Raw genomic sequence first — 10,092 nt, 5'->3', positions numbered from 1 at the left:
TGCTTGACGAACGATGCTTGTCACTGGTTCAAGTGGTGGCTTTCGCTCTGGTCTCATTCGCAGGTACATTCTTTCTGAGACATATGACTGCGATGCACCACTGTCTATCAGAAACATCACCTCCTGCCCATTCACGTTCATATTCACGTACAATCCTTTCTGGAACGTGGACGACAGAAGTGAAGCTGCGGAACTAGGTAGTGGCGGGTGAGATGTCTCTGCTTCGGATGCCTCTCTGGCTGGTGTGCACCCGTCGTCTGGAGGATTCGTACCCTCCTTGGATGTGTCCTCCTTGTTAGAAGGCTGACTATCCTCCTTCTGTTCGCTTTTAGGGAGTGTCTCAGTCTTTGATGCCAAGTCGTTTCTTGGCACTGGCGCTGACCGCTCCTTCTCCCTCTTCATGATGAGATCGCTGACTGCTTCGATCAAGAGAGTGGTGCTATTTTCAGACACCCCCATGGATTTGTCAGCAGTGTCTTCATCCTTCACAGCCACGTGTTCTTCCTCCTGTGACAAGACACGGTTATACTGTCGACGATCACTCTCCATCCGCAGGAAGGCTTCTGTGTTGAGAGCAGCTTGGATTGCCTCGTCGAGCGTACGAGGCTGAGCCCGGAAGAGGCCGATTCTGATATCCCGGTCAACTATTGCATCGAGAAAGTGACCTCGAGCCAATTTATCTTGGCCCGCTTCCTCGAATTCAGGATATGCCATGGATGTAAGCTCGCGAATGCTCTGTCCTAGCTCCTGCAAACTTTCCTTCGGTCTGCGTCGTCTGGTGCGCAGTTCTGCCAGGAATACTTCTGAATGCGAAACAGGTCCAAAGCGGTGCTTCAGGCGGTTCACGAGTTCTTGGTACGTCAACTGACGTCCCGTCTGCTGTGCTAGAACTTTGACAGCAGCTCCTTTCAAGCTGGCAGCCAGGTACTGAAGAGCCTCCACTTCCGTCCAGCGGTTAACTCCAGCGCAAGCTTCGAAATGGCAAAGATAGTCCAGCACAGGTCCTTTGCCATCATATCTATCTGGTATGACAGCCGGTTTGCTGGTTCCGTTGCCCTGAACATCATAACGACGTCTCTGGTCCCAGAGCTTTGTTCGACGTCGCTGGTTCAGGCCAAACTGGTGTGGCATTACATCTGGTTGTCCTCCAAATGTAACAGGCTGGTCACTTGTACGAGATGAATGCGACTGCTGCATTGGAGTTTGATGCTGCTGAGGTAGTAGCTTTGCCGATGGCGGAGCTGACAACTCCACCTCTCCATTCGCATCTCCAAACAGCTGAGGTGACACCACTGGTGAGGGTGGCAGTGACGACTGGTTAGGGCGCCCTTCAAGTGTCATCGGTGAACAGTGCGAATTAGGTACCGAAGTTGGTGCTACTCCAGTTTGTTTGCGCACCGACTCTGACACCTGGGCAATCAAGTCGTCGATTTCGCTAATCTTGCTCTCCAGCAAAAACGACAACTCCAACAATGGTATCTCGTGTGCCATCGTGAAAACACAGTTAACTGCATTTATTCATACAAAAGTTACAAATAGGGATCCCACTCCTGACACCATGTGTGACGAACTCGTCTTCTCGTCGTGAATTAAAGGAGTGTATTTGACTGTTTGTACAAATGTCTCCGCGAGCCGTGTCAGGATGGCCGAGTAGGCGGGGTTCGTTTTATTGCAGTTTACAACGATCCCTCTAAATTATTAAAACTACTAGTCTGTACGCTACCATGTATTATGTTGTGTCAGAAGCAGCTCACCAACACAAGCGGCACACATACCAAGTTCAGCATCACTTATGTATGTCACTCCCAAGCGTCACTTGTAGAGGATGTTAAATTGGTACACTTATTTTGTTACCAACTTTTACTACCAACTCTTGCTACCAAGTTCTGCTACCAAGTTTTGTTACCAACTCTGCTACCAACTCAGTCACGCTAACGTGGAACACCTTTCACAACCATATGGTTGCACAGGTATCGTTGATGGCACGGGGTAAAAGTGCTGTATCGCACCGTTACCAACTTCTTCAGGCGGCGACTGGAACTTGGATTGGGCACGGACTATGCGACAAGTCACATTACCATTTTACCCGAAATCCAACGGCGGCGACTGGAACTTGAATTGGGCAACGGACTATGCGACAAGTCACATTACCAATATACCCGAAATCCAACGGCTTGCTAGTTGGTCTTCTCAGGAACGGTGCTCCAAGTCAAGAACATCTACCACCACTCTGCACATCGCTGCTTGGAATTAGAACTCTCAAGAAGACACAGAGCAGTCAAGAAATCAGGAACACATGTACAGTTTTTTACACATAGAAGTGAACACTAACAACACATTGGAAATATATCATACACGAGCTATTTGTTGCGGACTATGTCACACAACGGCCAATTTATATGCCTCTCCTCCTATCGCGGAATGAGGAGGCAATCCCGCACGGCCGTGAGCAACGCGGAAAATACCCGCAGTACTTGTTCAAATTATTTACAATGTTGGCGTGGTTATTAAATTCGTACAACGATTATATATTTTAGCAGTACCTCTTGTACATGGTTACTTTAATTCGGCATGTATCATCGGTCTAAACCGGAGTTGGTATTAAAATAATCCAAACTTGCCCATGACAAACAAGTAACCACATATTTAATAATAAATGTTAAAACTCATAATAATGCACTACCACATTACAGCATTTGCCAAACGTTCCAATAACGCGCCCCTTTCTATGCATTTTGTTTTAAAGACACTACAGATACTATCGATCATAACAAATAACAATCGAACGGTTAAATCGAATCTGTTCCACCGAATTTCGTTACATGGCTTCCCTCCCCATGCAGGCTTCGTCCCTGGAGCCGAACACATGAAGAAAGCAAAAAGTGACAACAAAATGTACTACTAGAAACATTATTGAACGTTTTGCTCCTTTGCAAAACTCTACGTACAGTCCATAACAACGTTAGAAGACAACTATACAGTCTTTAGTTCAAAGCTGTCCAACTGTCATATACTGAGTAGACTAATTGTTCGTCACAAACTCATCTTTTAAGAGTTCAACAGTCTCTTCGTTTGATTTCCTGACCTGGCTGCTCCCTAGCAGCAGACAGGTCGACACGAGGGATGTCACATTTCACCCTGGCATGGTCTACCAGAATGAATCCGATGTATGACGAGAAGAACGGACGTGCCTCAATGGAGATCGGCTCCTCGATCTGGGTAGATAATCAGGTGGCCTTCCCGGTGACCGAGAATAGCGTGCAGGTGAGGAAGAGTCGTCACACCGGCGATGTCCACTAGGTAGCTTTCCCGCAACCACTGGTGCTGTCGCGCTGACGCTAACACGTTTTTGAAGTGTTGCTTTTCTTCCTAGCCCTGCTCGGCCTGTAGAGAACACCTCTGAGTCGTCCCACAGAAGCTGGCATGCCGATGAATTGCTTTCTGGAGGAGTTTCTGTCAAACTGCATTGGCAGAAGTCCACCAGATGTGGCGGCACACGATTCTGAGATATGCCTTCGTCGAGAGGCGTGGTCTCCGTGTCGTCCTCAGCAAGGCTGGTAAGGTTGGCTGGCGCAGTCCCTTTTACCAACATCGGTGCCGTCGTTGCTGCACATATCTGTCTCTCATTGTTTATACATGGGAGAGATACCCATGGAGTATGCAGCTGCATGTTCTCGAAATCTAGCGTGGTTTCCAGACCAATCAAGAGATCCAGACCAAGGATGCCCTCAGCTCTTATGTCAGCTACTACCAAGTCAACTTGGCACAAGCAGGAGCCAAGCTGAAGTTCCATGGTTGCATGTCCCTTTGTTTTCAACCGAGATCCATCTGCTTGACGAACGATGCTTGTCACTGGTTCAAGTGGTGGCTTTCGCTCTGGTCTCATTCGCAGGTACATTCTTTCTGAGACATATGACTGCGATGCACCACTGTCTATCAGAAACATCACCTCCTGCCCATTCACGTTCATATTCACGTACAATCCTTTCTGGAACGTGGACGACAGAAGTGAAGCTGCGGAACTAGGTAGTGGCGGGTGAGATGTCTCTGCTTCGGATGCCTCTCTGGCTGGTGTGCACCCGTCGTCTGGAGGATTCGTACCCTCCTTGGATGTGTCCTCCTTGTTAGAAGGCTGACTATCCTCCTTCTGTTCGCTTTTAGGGAGTGTCTCAGTCTTTGATGCCAAGTCGTTTCTTGGCACTGGCGCTGACCGCTCCTTCTCCCTCTTCATGATGAGATCGCTGACTGCTTCGATCAAGAGAGTGGTGCTATTTTCAGACACCCCCATGGATTTGTCAGCAGTGTCTTCATCCTTCACAGCCACGTGTTCTTCCTCCTGTGACAAGACACGGTTATACTGTCGACGATCACTCTCCATCCGCAGGAAGGCTTCTGTGTTGAGAGCAGCTTGGATTGCCTCGTCGAGCGTACGAGGCTGAGCCCGGAAGAGGCCGATTCTGATATCCCGGTCAACTATTGCATCGAGAAAGTGACCTCGAGCCAATTTATCTTGGCCCGCTTCCTCGAATTCAGGATATGCCATGGATGTAAGCTCGCGAATGCTCTGTCCTAGCTCCTGCAAACTTTCCTTCGGTCTGCGTCGTCTGGTGCGCAGTTCTGCCAGGAATACTTCTGAATGCGAAACAGGTCCAAAGCGGTGCTTCAGGCGGTTCACGAGTTCTTGGTACGTCAACTGACGTCCCGTCTGCTGTGCTAGAACTTTGACAGCAGCTCCTTTCAAGCTGGCAGCCAGGTACTGAAGAGCCTCCACTTCCGTCCAGCGGTTAACTCCAGCGCAAGCTTCGAAATGGCAAAGATAGTCCAGCACAGGTCCTTTGCCATCATATCTATCTGGTATGACAGCCGGTTTGCTGGTTCCGTTGCCCTGAACATCATAACGACGTCTCTGGTCCCAGAGCTTTGTTCGACGTCGCTGGTTCAGGCCAAACTGGTGTGGCATTACATCTGGTTGTCCTCCAAATGTAACAGGCTGGTCACTTGTACGAGATGAATGCGACTGCTGCATTGGAGTTTGATGCTGCTGAGGTAGTAGCTTTGCCGATGGCGGAGCTGACAACTCCACCTCTCCATTCGCATCTCCAAACAGCTGAGGTGACACCACTGGTGAGGGTGGCAGTGACGACTGGTTAGGGCGCCCTTAAAGTGTCATCGGTGAACAGTGCGAATTAGGTACCGAAGTTGGTGCTACTCCAGTTTGTTTGCGCACCGACTCTGACACCTGGGCAATCAAGTCGTCGATTTCGCTAATCTTGCTCTCCAGCAAAAACGACAACTCCAACAATGGTATCTCGTGTGCCATCGTGAAAACACAGTTAACTACATTTATTCATACAAAAGTTACAAATAGGGATCCCACTCCTGACACCATGTGTGACGAACTCGTCTTCTCGTCGTGAATTAAAGGAGTGTATTTGACTGTTTGTACAAATGTCTCCGCGAGCCGTGTCAGGATGGCCGAGTAGGCGGGGTTCGTTTTATTGCAGTTTACAACGATCCCTCTAAATTATTAAAACTACTAGTCTGTACGCTACCATGTATTATGTTGTGTCAGAAGCAGCTCACCAACACAAGCGGCACACATACCAAGTTCAGCATCACTTATGTATGTCACTCCCAAGCGTCACTTGTAGAGGATGTTAAATTGGTACACTTATTTTGTTACCAACTTTTACTACCAACTCTTGCTACCAAGTTCTGCTACCAAGTTTTGTTACCAACTCTGCTACCAACTCAGTCACGCTAACGTGGAACACCTTTCACAACCATATGGTTGCACAGGTATCGTTGATGGCACGGGGTAAAAGTGCTGTATCGCACCGTTACCAACTTCTTCAGGCGGCGACTGGAACTTGGATTGGGCACGGACTATGCGACAAGTCACATTACCATTTTACCCGAAATCCAACGGCGGCGACTGGAACTTGAATTGGGCAACGGACTATGCGACAAGTCACATTACCAATATACCCGAAATCCAACGGCTTGCTAGTTGGTCTTCTCAGGAACGGTGCTCCAAGTCAAGAACATCTACCACCACTCTGCACATCGCTGCTTGGAATTAGAAATCTCAAGAAGACACAGAGCAGTCAAGAAATCAGGAACACATGTACAGTTTTTTACACATAGAAGTGAACACTAACAACACATTGGAAATATATCATACACGAGCTATTTGTTGCGGACTATGTCACACAACGGCCAATTTATATGCCTCTCCTCCTATCGCGGAATGAGGAGGCAATCCCGCACAGCCGTGAGCAACGCGGAAAATACCCGCAGTACTTATTCAAATTATTTACAATGTTGGCGTGGTTATTAAATTCGTACAACGATTATATATTTTAGCAGTACCTCTTGTACATGGTTACTTTAATTCGGCATGTATCATCGGTCTAAACCGGAGTTGGTATTAAAATAATCCAAACTTGCCCATGACAAACAAGTAACCACATATTTAATAATAAATGTTAAAACTCATAATAATGCACTACCACATTACAGCATTTGCCAAACGTTCCAATAACGCGCCCCTTTCTATGCATTTTGTTTTAAAGACACTACAGATACTATCGATCATAACAAATAACAATCGAACGGTTAAATCGAATCTGTTCCACCGAATTTCGTTACAATATATATATATATATATATATATATGTATATATATATGTATATATATATATATATGTATATATATATATATATATATATATATATATATACATGTATATACAATTGTATATAATTATGTACCTATACATACAACAGGGGCGGATCCTGGAATTCCGTAAGGGGGGGGGGGGGGGCGAAAACAATATCTCTGGTGCTACCTCTGGGTTTGTCGTCTCATTTTTTCTTTTTGTTTCTTTTGTTTTAACAACAAATAAAGAGGGGTGCATGCCCGGTGCACCCCCTCTGGATCCGCCACTGTATTATATACAATGTATATATACACTTTATATATACATATTGTATATCTCTATCTACACACTAAGAAATACGGGTTCAAAATTTGAACCCAAAAATTGTCCCTATACAACCACCCTAAAGGGTGCAACTTTGCACCGCAATAAGCAATTTGCACTCTTAGAGGTGCAATACGCTGAATTTTGAACCTGCAGGGGTGCGAATTTGCACCCTCAGTTTTGTGCTAATCAAGGGGGCAAACATGCACCATAAACATTAATACATTGTGATTTAAACATTTGGACCACGAGTACCAAGGTTTTACTTGTAAGATCAAACTTAACTCTAATGGATATGTCTGCATCTTTGTAGGTACAAATATAAATACATGTATTAAGAGATTTAATTTTCTACTTGCATAATAAAAGGTACAAATGTGCACCCCAGGGTGCTGGTATAGGGACAAATAGGGTGCAAATTTGAACCTTTATGTTTTTTAGTGTGTATCTGTCTATCTCTTATGTTTGTGAGTGCATGTGTGTGCACACATAATATTCATTCATTCATTCATCATACAATTCAAGTTGTGAGTTGTGGTTGGCAGAGGAAGGATAGAAGTAATGGTCCATGAATCTAGAATCAAGACTGTAATAAAAACACTTCAAGCAAACTCTGCAAAGGTGTGATACATTTATCACTTTTTTATTGCAATGATAAATGACAGGTATACGTGTGAAGATTACACCTATATCGATTCATCAAGGATATCGGTTCCTCTCCAAGGTACACGACCTCTGATATGAGAAGTGGTAGTCCTGTGCCATTTATTTCAGTACTACGTTCATTTTTCTTCCCTCGGGGAAAAAAGTGAACTGCAACTTCTTCATTGTGTTCGTTGTTACAATACAAGAATTACAATATCTCTATAACTCAATTTTATTTGAATTAAATTAAATATAATCTATGACCAATATAAACAAACTTTACACAGTTTTGATTTATAAAGCTTTACCAAAGTCGAATGAAGTGCACATACCGGGTAAAGTTGAAGGTAGTTGGATGTGCGGGCTCAAAATCGGCAATGTGTTCCCCTTTTCTCCACAACGCACATACAATGTACTGCATTCATACAATTCTTATAACAGATTTGTTCCTTCTGAACGAGAAAGAGAGAGAGAGAGAGAGAGAGAGAGAGAGAGAGAAAAAAAAAGGAGAGAGACAGGGAAAGACAGAGAGACATAGATGGACAGAACCGAGATCGAAAATGCTGATATTAAGAGAAATACGATAAAAAGCAACTACTCGTGCTGCATTTTCATGCTGCTAAGAGCACAGTAAAGTTACTGAATTGGTCTACATTTTGAAGTCTACAGGTAACGCTCAAAGACTTTCTCCGTCTCTAGACCACAAAGCGTTAATTTCACTTTTTGTCTTACATTTTTGTTGTGTTATGACCCATTTTGGGTGCAAAGGCAGAGTATAGAAGTGGTTACTGACAAAATTCACCCCTGGTTTTCCTTCATACAAAGGTCTTAAAATTCATCATACACTGTCATAAACTTGAAGGACTCAAGGGCTTATCAACAACAGTTATACTTAATTTTTAACTATTTTGTAAAACATAACACTTTAGCTTAGTCAACAGATCATAACAGGCATTACATGAATAACAGAAGCAAGCTTATCCGCTTCTTTCATATACACCGTTCATGAACAGAAAAAATGCACATTTTGGGTAAGCACTTTGCAATCACAATTAAAAAAAAAAAAAAAATCAGTCCAAACAACCAAAACATGGTCCATACCAATACAAACTTTTCTTGAGATAGGACAAAACAACAACGAAAGCAATACAGTGTACTATAAAAAGGTCAATTTCTACACAGCAAAGAGCAAAGTCATCCAAACCCCTATTAATAGACTTACACCATGCCACCAACATACAGCCATAACATAATGTAATTTCCACATACCTTGTTGGAATCTTGCAGTCAGCAATACTTTTTTTTTTGCACAAATATCATGAGTCGCTTATCATCAACTACAAACTAAACTGTATCATCACTTCCTTTTCAGAGAGGCAAGCAATGCACAAGCTCATCTACCATAACACGCAGTATTGAAGAGAGAGGGAAAGCAAGCCAGACAGACAGACAGACAGACAGACAGACAGATACAGAGAAGAAGAAAAAATGCAGCAACGAAAGAGATCAATTCAGGATCTGAGTTAGGGTTGGTGGGGAAAGTTGCCTAGGAGCACAATCGCAAAACAAATGTACAGTGATAAAACAACTCCATTCTCTTTGTTACATGTCTAATGTACACAAGAGCCAATATGGCTTAAATTATCAGAATCTTCTGATCTATACAGCCTTTCTCATCACACACAAACTGAGAAAAGGACACACAAACAACACAACAATAGGCCTATCTAGACATTAAGGGACAAGTTTACCTTAAAATACATATCAATTGAAAGAACCCAAGTAATACATGTATCGGTAGAACACATCAGTGTTTGAGGAAAATCGGACAATCCCTTCAAAAATTATGAATTGCTAAAGTTTCTGCACAGTCACTGCTGGATGAGAGGACTACTACAAGTTCTGATATCACATAGGTACAACAATACAAGGAAATTAAAAAAAGAATTCCACAAAATTTAATTTTTGACAAAAATAACATTCCCTCAGCTCATTACCGGAAAATGTTAAGATTAGCATTATTCTCCCAGCCTTCTGAAAAAGGAAAGTCAAGCGCTCTTTTAATATGCGAGAAGACGGAAAGTATGTTGAATTTTCCTTATATTTTTCTTATATAGTTTTACGCATGTGACATCACAAGCTGTAGCAGTATTTTAATCCAGCCATGGCAGCATTGAAACTTTAGAAAATGATATTCTTCTGAACAGATTGTCTAATTTTCCTAAAACTTTCACTGATGAGTTCTACTGATATTGCTGCATTCACTCAATCCTTACGTATATCATGGTAAACTTGTCCTTTACTACAGGTACAATAAGAATTCACATAAAGCAGACAATGCATAACTGAATGTGTCTCTTAGCAAAACATCAAATAGGATGCAGCTGGGGAGACAGTTTCCACAAGCAGAATACTGAACTGGAAAACAACCTTCATCCTACATGTTTGTATCTTCCCAACC

The sequence above is a fragment of the Diadema antillarum genome, unplaced genomic scaffold, assembly GCF_040938485.1.
Source record: "Diadema antillarum isolate AM-2024a unplaced genomic scaffold, OU_Dant_1.0 seq00000182_RagTag, whole genome shotgun sequence".
NCBI lineage: Eukaryota > Metazoa > Echinodermata > Echinoidea > Diadematoida > Diadematidae > Diadema > Diadema antillarum.
This window is presented reverse-complemented; position numbering follows the sequence as displayed.